Below are 9,143 nucleotides of genomic sequence, written 5' to 3'. Positions count from 1 at the left end.
TAGGAGTGGATGAAGTGTATGATGATGATCGGGCATCTGCCATATCTGCAAACACAGATATAACATCAGTAGGTTTATGTGACAGGTCAATCTAGTTCTTGATTGTATATACGGATATTTCTCTTGTTTTTGTGCTCTTGCTCTTTTTACTATTTTTTGTTTTTCTTTTCTTTGTTTTTTTAAAAAAAAAAATGTATGAAGCTATATATATACATCCCCTTGAATTTGGCAATTACATGGTCAGGGGAGAAGGTTAAGGAGGAAGCATTAGAATGTTGAGCGTGAGTACATGCTCCCCCTTTCCTTGGGTAGATCATATTATTTGCAATGATGTTGCAGCCTCTTGGAACCAATTTGTCCAGCGGGTCATAGGTTGTGATGTAGGCAGATAGCTTTTTATGACCCTTGTGGCCACATCCAATTGCAGAGATGGTAGTGTACGCTCCCATTGACGAATGGAGGAAATGGTTTCCGACGATACTATTACAAGGGGAGATGTAGACTCATCGGTTTTTTGTTGGGTGTTGACAAGAGTAGGTGTAGAGCATGTAGAAACTTCTATATGAGTGTGTGCCTGGCATGAGGAGCTAGAAGCTTCATGTGGCTCCCCCCTTCCTGAGCTAGGTGGTAATGATCGATATCGTTTGGGAATCCAAACTAACTCTGGAAGAAGTGGTGTGGAGCACTCTGTTACTTTTCCCTTACCACGATCTTGAATTATCGTTGGGGTGGCAACAATTGGTTTGCAAGGTTTTACAGGTGGTGTAGAGGGATTCAGCTTATGTTTAGGGACCCAAATCTGGTCATTTTCCTCGTAGTACCCTTGGGCTACTAATAATTTTTTAGGGATCCATCGTGATGTTACATTGCCCTTTTTCGGGTGGGTAGCTGCTTTCCTTTTACGAGGCTTCTTGGTGGCTGAACGAGATTGAGCAGGGAAAGTAGCTGTTAACGAAGCTTTGGGGACCCATTTGTATGTACTCTTTGGCATAGTAAGCAAAGCTTTAGGGACCACCTTGCCTGTTTCCACTCTTGGCGTTGAAGCGTTAGAGGGGTGGTCAACAATCAAAGATGGTTTTGCCAATGGACTTTGTGATTTTTCATTATCTAATATTTGAGTGGATGACTTAGGTGCGGGATTTTGAGCGGTCAGACCTAGTGTTGGTTCTTGCGTTGTGACTTGTCTGGTTGCCTAATCGATATTGCACTTGGTGGCCATCATCCATTTGCACCCTAAGATTATAGTCCCTTCCATGGTACCAGCAGGCATAACCAAAAAGCTTTGAATTATGGTTCCCTTGTCATAAGCAACCGGAGTGTGCAGAATTCCTGAGACAGGGGTTTTCTTCTTGTTGATTCCTTGAACTTGGATAGAACTCTTGGATAAAGGTGGTTTTCCCAGTTGACACCACACGCCATATGATAGCAAATTTTGTTGAGCTCCTATATCCAATAATGCATTATACAGCACCTCCCCATAAGGACTCTGTAACTCAATTGGGTATCTTAGAGGTGGGTCAGATTCCAGTGCATCCTCCTCTGCTTCCTCGAAAAATACTTGCGTAATTCCCAAGTTGGCTTCTCGTTGTCTCCTAGCACGCTGTTGACGTTCTTTGGCTTCGACTCTCGCTTGTATCTTTTTAAGCTCAGCCTGTTCTTTAGCTACCTTTTTTTGATGGATTACATGTAACTCCTCCTGGCTCAGGGGGTCATCGTATCTTTTGAATTTACTCCCATTAAGGAATCCAATGGTTTCAACTCCGTCGAGAGTCTCCACTCTGATGGTACCTTGCGGGGTAATTTCACATACTCTATACGGTCCCTTACCAGCATATTTGAGCTTCTTCTTTTCGTTTCGCACTCCATACATTAGGACTTTATCCCCAACCTTGATGTCCTTGTCCTTTAGGTGGCGATCAAACCATTTTTTCCTTCTATCCTTCTCCACCAGGGCATTGTATACAGCCAATTGTCTTTCTTCGTTTAGCCGCTCAAGGATATATAGACGCTCTACTAAGGGATTACCATCCCAACCCTCTTGAGTAGCAACACGAAGACTAGGAATGACAAATTCCCACGGCATGACTGTTTCTTGGCCATATACCATTTTGAATGGTGTGCAATTAATGGCCACTTTGTACGCAGTACGATAGGCCCATAAAGCTGTCGTAAGCTTTAGATCCCAATCCGTGCGATGAGCTTCAACTGTCTTTGTCAAAACAGAGATTAATGTCTTGTTTGTACTCTCGGCTTGGCCATTCGCTTGTGGATGGTAAGGAGTAGATTTATGATGGGAGATCATGAAATTTGTTGTGAGCTCCTTAATCACGTCATTTATAAAATGCGTCCCATTGTCGCTCACAAGTTCAAAAGGACAACCGAAGCGTGTGATTATATTTTCAAAGAGGAACTTGGCTGTTGTCCTCGCATCTGCCTTACGTGTCGCTTTCGCTTCAGCCCATTTGGTCATATAGTCAGTGGCCACAATAATATAGCGAGATTGTGTGTTTCGAGCCGCTGGGCTAATTGGACCTACAAAGTCTAAACCCCACTTTTCAAATGGTTGGTTTACTTTGATCGGATGTAGGGGCATCTGATCTTTCCTCTGGGGTTTCTTATATCGTTGGCATTCATCGCAACCCTTCACAAAGAGTGATGCATCTTGGAACATAGTGGGCCACCAATACCCTGATTGTAAGATCTTTCGCGCAGTTAAGTCTCCTGAGAAGTGACCACCGGCTACGCCCATATGTGCCTCTTGCAAAATGTATAGATACTCATCCTCTCGGGCACAATGCCTAAGAACGTCATCCTTTCCTCTTTTATAAAGAGTCCCAGCTATTAGGCAATAGGGTTCGCATTCTTTGATCAGCTTTTGAGCTAGATCTTTACGAAGCTCCTTGGGTGGAAAGCCATTAACCAAAAAGTTAACAATCTTCTCACTCCATTCAGGCATTGTCTCCACCATGAACATGGAAGTGTCAGGTAAGTCATCATCAACCCCGGTAGGAGCCTCACCATTAGGTATACGAGACAAATGATCAGCCATAACATGTTTTTTGCCAGGTCTCACAACAACAGTGAAATCAAACTCAAGAAGAATCAATAGCCATCGTGTGATTCTTCCTGTGGAGCATGGTTTGTTTACCAGATACAACAATGCTTGATGATCCACATAGAAAACAAACTTGGTGGCAAGGAGGTAATAACGAAATTTCCTTACTGCATATATCATTGCCAACCCTTCTCGCTCCGTAGTGGTGTAGTTCATCTCAGCATCGTTCAACTGGCGACTGGCAAAGCTAATGGGGTAGTCTAGCTTGTGCTCTCCAGGTTGAGTTAACACACACCCAATAGCAAAGTTTGATGCATCAATATGCACATGGAAGAGTAAATCCCAGTTAGGCATTCTCAAGATTGGAGCACTCGCCAAGGCCTTCTTTAATAGCTCATAGGCACGGTCACATTCTTCGGTCCAAATAAACTCGATGAGAAGCTTATACAATGGTCGAGCTATCTCTGCGAAGAAGAGAATAAACCTTCGATAATAACCAACGTGGCCCATAAAGCGTTGGACTCCCTTGTAGTTGGTGGGTGGTGGCAGTTCCAGAATGACCTTGATTTTACTCTCGTCCGTGGAAATCCCATTTTTGGACACTATATGCCCTAAGATAACTCCGTGTTTAACCCAGAATTGGCATTTGAAAGGATTCAATGAGATGCGATATAATCTACACCTTTCAAATATTTTTCGTAAACACATCAACTCATCCCAAGAGGAATGAACACAAAGATCATCTAAGAAAGCTTCACAGAAGTCCCTTAGATATTCCTTAAAGGCCGTGTTTATCAATCATTGGAATGTTGCAGGTGCATTGGTCAAGCCAAAAGCCATGATGCGAAAGGCAAACACTCCAAACTCCGTGATAAATGATGTTTTAGCTTGGTCCTCGACTGCAATTGTGAATGCTGTTTTAGCTTGGTTCTCGACTGCAATTGTGAATGCTGTTTTAGCTTGGTTCTCGACTGCAATTGTGATCTGATTGTAACCCGAGTACCCATCTAAAAAGCTATATGCCTCTTTGCCTGCCACTCTTTCAAGCACATGTTCAGAATATGGCAAGGGGTAATGATCCCTTCTGGTAGCTGCATTAACCTTTTTGAGATCAACGCACACTCTGAGTTTCCCATTCTTCTTTGGTACGATGACTATCGGAGAAACCCATTCTGAGTGCTCAATAGGGTATATGAATCCACATTTTACAAGCTTTTCAATTTCCTCTTGTACAATCTTTGCGTACTTAGGATTCATTGGGTAGGGATGTTGCTGGACTGGTTTAGCAGTGCTAATGATTGGAATCGTGTGTTGCACCACCGAGGGTGGAACACCCTTCATATCATGATATGTCCAAGCAAATATGTCCTTGAATTCTTTAAGAAGCTTCGTAAGTGCAGCTTCTTCCGCCTTGGTGAGGTCTTAAGCAATAAAAACTGGTTTAGACTCCTCACCCGGATCTGCTAAGTCTATCTCCTTAACTACCGCAGGGCCATCGTAGACACCGCTACTCCCATTGGTAGGCGTTCGTTGGGCTTTTGTGTAGACCACTTTACGTTCCCCTGTGGTAAATGATTTGAAATGCTCAGGTGCGGGGTGTAAGTCTACTGGTTCTTGTTGTGCCAGGCTTTTTTCTTTCAATTCCGCTTCCTTTTGTTGATGAGCCAACTCTTGGTTTTGTCGCCTTCTTGCAGTACGACTTAGTTTCGGCTTCTCTTCGATTTCTAATTGGGTGACGTCATGAGGTTGCGGAATACACCACATGAGGTATTGTCCCCAATTATCCACTATCTTCCGATGAGCATCAATGGCTCCTACATAACTAAGCCATTCTGCAGTGGATCTTTCCTTGTTTATTGCAGTGCGTACATTAGCTCGATAGCGTTGGCGCTTATGTCTCGTTTTCTTCTTACCAAGTTTTTGATTTTTGTTTCTATCAGATTCGGACTCACTTGGTCGATCTTCACTTGTGTCCCCCTCACTTTCGGATGAACTGCAAGAGGTCACTGTCCTAGGCCTTGAGCACCTTGCTTCCACATTTGGGTGAATATTTGATTCATTTTCCCCATCAGGCTCAGAGTCAGTTTCTTCTTGAGATTCATACTCAGAGTTACATTGGTCAGAGTCTTCGATACTTTCAGTGTCGGTGGAGTTTACCACTTTTTCGCCATCAGGAGTCAAGTGCATAACACCTATCATGTTTATTGGCACTAACGGTGGCATATCTTGCCCCTCGGGTGTTACCCAACTTGTGCCTCTATTTCCCCATGTGTCTATGGTTGCCGCTAGGTGTACCCAATCCACGTTATCCGACTCAGTCATACCCGGTAGGACATCCATATAAGGAGAATCTTTCCCATCATCAGTCTCTTTTTTGCATGTATAGCAATACCTTAATGGGGCGGAATGAACAGTGGTATCCGATCGATTATCGATGATAACCTTGCTTCCTAAAGGATGTGCACGACCATTCTCAAGATCAACTCGAATGACAGAGTCCTGGAATTGTAGGTAGACATGGTTTTTCGACCAGTCGTGCACCATTTGTGCTTCCCTCATGAAAGGACGTCCTAAGATCATTTGATATGACATAGGATGCTTGGAGAAATCCATTACAATGAAGGTATGTTTTACCTTGTATCCCAGGACCTTGATCTTAAGGTCCCTTAACATTCCAATAGGTTTAGCAATAGTTCCGTTTGCCATCTTAACCACTATGTTTGTGACTTCAAGGTGAGGTCTCCCCATAGATTCCCAACAGTTTTTAGTCACAATGCTCACTCCAGCACCACCATCAAGGATTCCCTTTAGAGTTAATCCCTTGGTAGTAATGGGAAGGGTTGCATTGGATTCGTCACCTTCAAAGTACTGTCCCAACTTATTAACAAGTATTTCAACGACCGAATCTTCATCTAAGTAGGGTTGTAGATCCCAATGCTCCCCTTCATCTTGAAGCGTGTCGGGTCTATCCATATTTGCAAATTGTGGTAGCCCCGCCTTTAGTTCTCCATTGAGAAATGCCCGAAGAGCTAAGAATAGCTCAGGATCTCCGTATAATTTGGATATGATCGTGGTTCTGATTTCAGAGGACATGAAATCCATTAACTTGGACACATTCAACGGTACTTTTCGAGACATCGCCCCTTGACTAGGGACTGGTGAAGATGGAATCACTTCCTCTTCAATGGGGTCAGGCATTCTCTCACTAAACATTCTTTCCAGCAAGAAGGGTGTTTGCCCACTTCCGGATGTCCTATCCTCACTTTCTTCCCGAATGATACTAGGTATAGCTAACGGTTTATGGTTCCTGTGAGGCTGAACTTGCATAGGAAACACTGTGTCTGGAATTTTGATTTTTCTCGGGTTTGGCTCTAGTTCTCTTTGTGTTTCTTCCACCAAACCCCTTAAGTGTTGCACTTGTTCAATCTCCTCAACTGGGTTCGGGTAAGTTCCAATCTTTTTCTTGAGGGTTTTTGGCCCACGTGGCTTGTCTTGGGGAGTCTCAGTCAGTTTGGGTGGTCCGAGAGGGCATTAACTGACTTGGTTGTGGGGCCGAGGAAGTTTCCTTATGCTTCCCCTTATTTATGTACTCGCTTGATTCTCCTTCCTTGAGCTCCCGAGTGGGTTCCTCCCTTAAGGTAGTGGCTTTGGTCCCCATGGTTTCTATTGAATCAGAATCGTCTTCAGGATCATTCATATACACGAGGTCGTCTCTTGTCCCTATGTTGGTCTTCGAACTGGCTGGGCTTGGAGCTTGTGGCATTAAGCGATCTCTTCCGCCGTGTTTTCTTTTTCTTTGCCTGAGCGATTGATGCAGTATCCCTCTCTTCAAGAATGTAGTTTTGATTTTGAAGCATTGACCGTGTAACTACATTCACAGGTACAACGGGTGTGGTTCCTCGTGCTTGGTTGGTGACCTCAACCAAATTCAATGGCGTAATCTTGGGTGCATTAGGATTATGTGGACATTGAGCGATCAAATGATCTATGCCACAACGATTACATGTAAGTACCGGCATTCCCGATGTGCTCCCTTGATTTGGTTGCATTTGAGTAGCGATCTTCTGTAGCCTATTAGGGCACTCCGCTACACGATGCGGTCCACCACAATCGTAACATTGAAGAGGTGGTCTCCTCGCCAAGGTATTAAGGTTTTGGCCTCTTGTGGCGAGAGCAGCCGCTTGATATACAGGCTTGACTTGCCCAAAATGATCCTCCATATAGTACTGGGGAATCATTTCAAACGTATCAATCCCATATGGAGCAGTGGGGTCTATCTCCTCTTCATAATCCCCACATGCACTATGTGTCTCACAACCCATCTGGTTTATTGGGGTAATCCTTGGGGATGTGGAGGTTGTGGTCCTAGCACTGGCGGTGGTAACGGCACACATTGGACTACATTCGGATTCCTTGGAACTATGTGCTGTGACGGTTGCTCGACAGGTTGTGCAGGCATTAGCGCGGGTACTTGCGGTGTGTTTGACCAGGCCAGTGGTGCCTGATTTGCCAACATTCGCTTAAGTACTAGGCAATCTTTAGATTGATGGCCGCACTTACCACATGCATTACAATTTCCATTGAATTTGACTCTGAATGTGGGACATTCACTCGTGCTATGTGGTCCTAAGCACACCGAACACCATTGTTGCTCTCTCCTTGGGTACATATGGCTATTTTGAGGAGCTCGATTACCCCTAAAGTATTCTTGGAGAGCCTTAGTAAGGTCGGTCACAGACACTTCAGATATCTTGGGCTCCTTGGCAATAGGTTTCACCGTCATTGGCTCGTGCCCAGATACTTGAGAACTAACGGATTTTGTCTCCGAAGACACCTTTTTACCTGTAATCATCAAGTTGTCTTCTAACTGGATTGCATTTGCAGTGATGACTGCTTCCCACGTTGTAAGACCTCTAATGACTAGGCCATTGTAAATGTCCTCGTGGCGCAATCCTCGGATGAATCTATCGAGCAGTTGGTTATTATTGAAGCGCTCGTCGGGAGTGCAGCGAGAATTTAGATGCTTCAATCGACTTATAAAGTCTCTCACTGACTCCCCTTCCTCACATTCAGCTTTTTGGAGTTGAGATGCTACTCCCCAAAGCACACCCTCACGTATGTATTCTTTCAAGAACAATCTCTTGAGAGTGGGGTAGTGAGTGCGCTCTTCAACCCTTAAGGTTCGATACCAATCTCCGGCCTTCCCACTCAAGGTTAAGCCTAAGGCTTTACACTTATGCAGCTCATTGTGCTCTTCCAAGGAATCACACACGTGTTCAAAGACTTCAATGTGCTTCCTAACATCCTCGTTACCACTGAAGTTTTGAGTGAGCTTAGCCACTTGTACTGCCTTGCTTCTAGGTTCTCTCTCAGGCATATCCCGCATGTTTTCCGCAATAGATCGTCCAATCGTCTGAGCAAACGCTGCGAGATCACCTAGGTGAGCAGGCATAGTTGGTGGTGGCACTTCTGGGATAGCTTGGCTTATAGGAGTTGGCGTTGGTCTGAGTATGTTGGCAAATGACGTAGGATATGATATGTGGCTAGGCCTAGCTCCTCTTGGATAAGGGTGGTGATAAGGTGGTTGTGGAGCATACGCCATTGGCATACTAAGAGGCGTAGGAGCTACATAAGCATGAGTAGCGATAGGTACATATGGTCGATAGGCACTGGCACGCACTGTTGTAGGTACTGTTCCACTAGGTAGCGGTGTCGTACTGACTACAGTGGTAACAGGTGCGCTTTCTGTCATGCTCATCATTGGGGTAGGCATTGTGGATTCCTTAATGGAAAGTTGAGCCAAGGTTGGAAAACTAAAGTTACTGCTCGTGGGCTCAACCTGCATTGAGACTCCAGGCGAAACAACATACGAAGGGTCTATGGGACTCACCGAGGGAGTCTCCAATTGTGATAGGGTTGGTTGTTTGGCCTTGCCCGTATCCAAAAATCTCATAGGGCCAGTGGAACCTAAGTTCACTCCCCTATTTTGCCTCTCAATTTGGATAATTCTATGAATCACCTCACATATCATGTGTTGTTGCTCCTCTAGATTAGTGGCACTAGATGTAGATCGTAGGACTTCTAACCA

The sequence above is a fragment of the Cibotium barometz genome, chromosome 63 (assembly GCF_041138505.1).
Source record: "Cibotium barometz isolate CiBa-2024 chromosome 63, ASM4113850v1, whole genome shotgun sequence".
NCBI classification, from domain to species: domain Eukaryota; kingdom Viridiplantae; phylum Streptophyta; class Polypodiopsida; order Cyatheales; family Cibotiaceae; genus Cibotium; species Cibotium barometz.
This window is presented reverse-complemented; position numbering follows the sequence as displayed.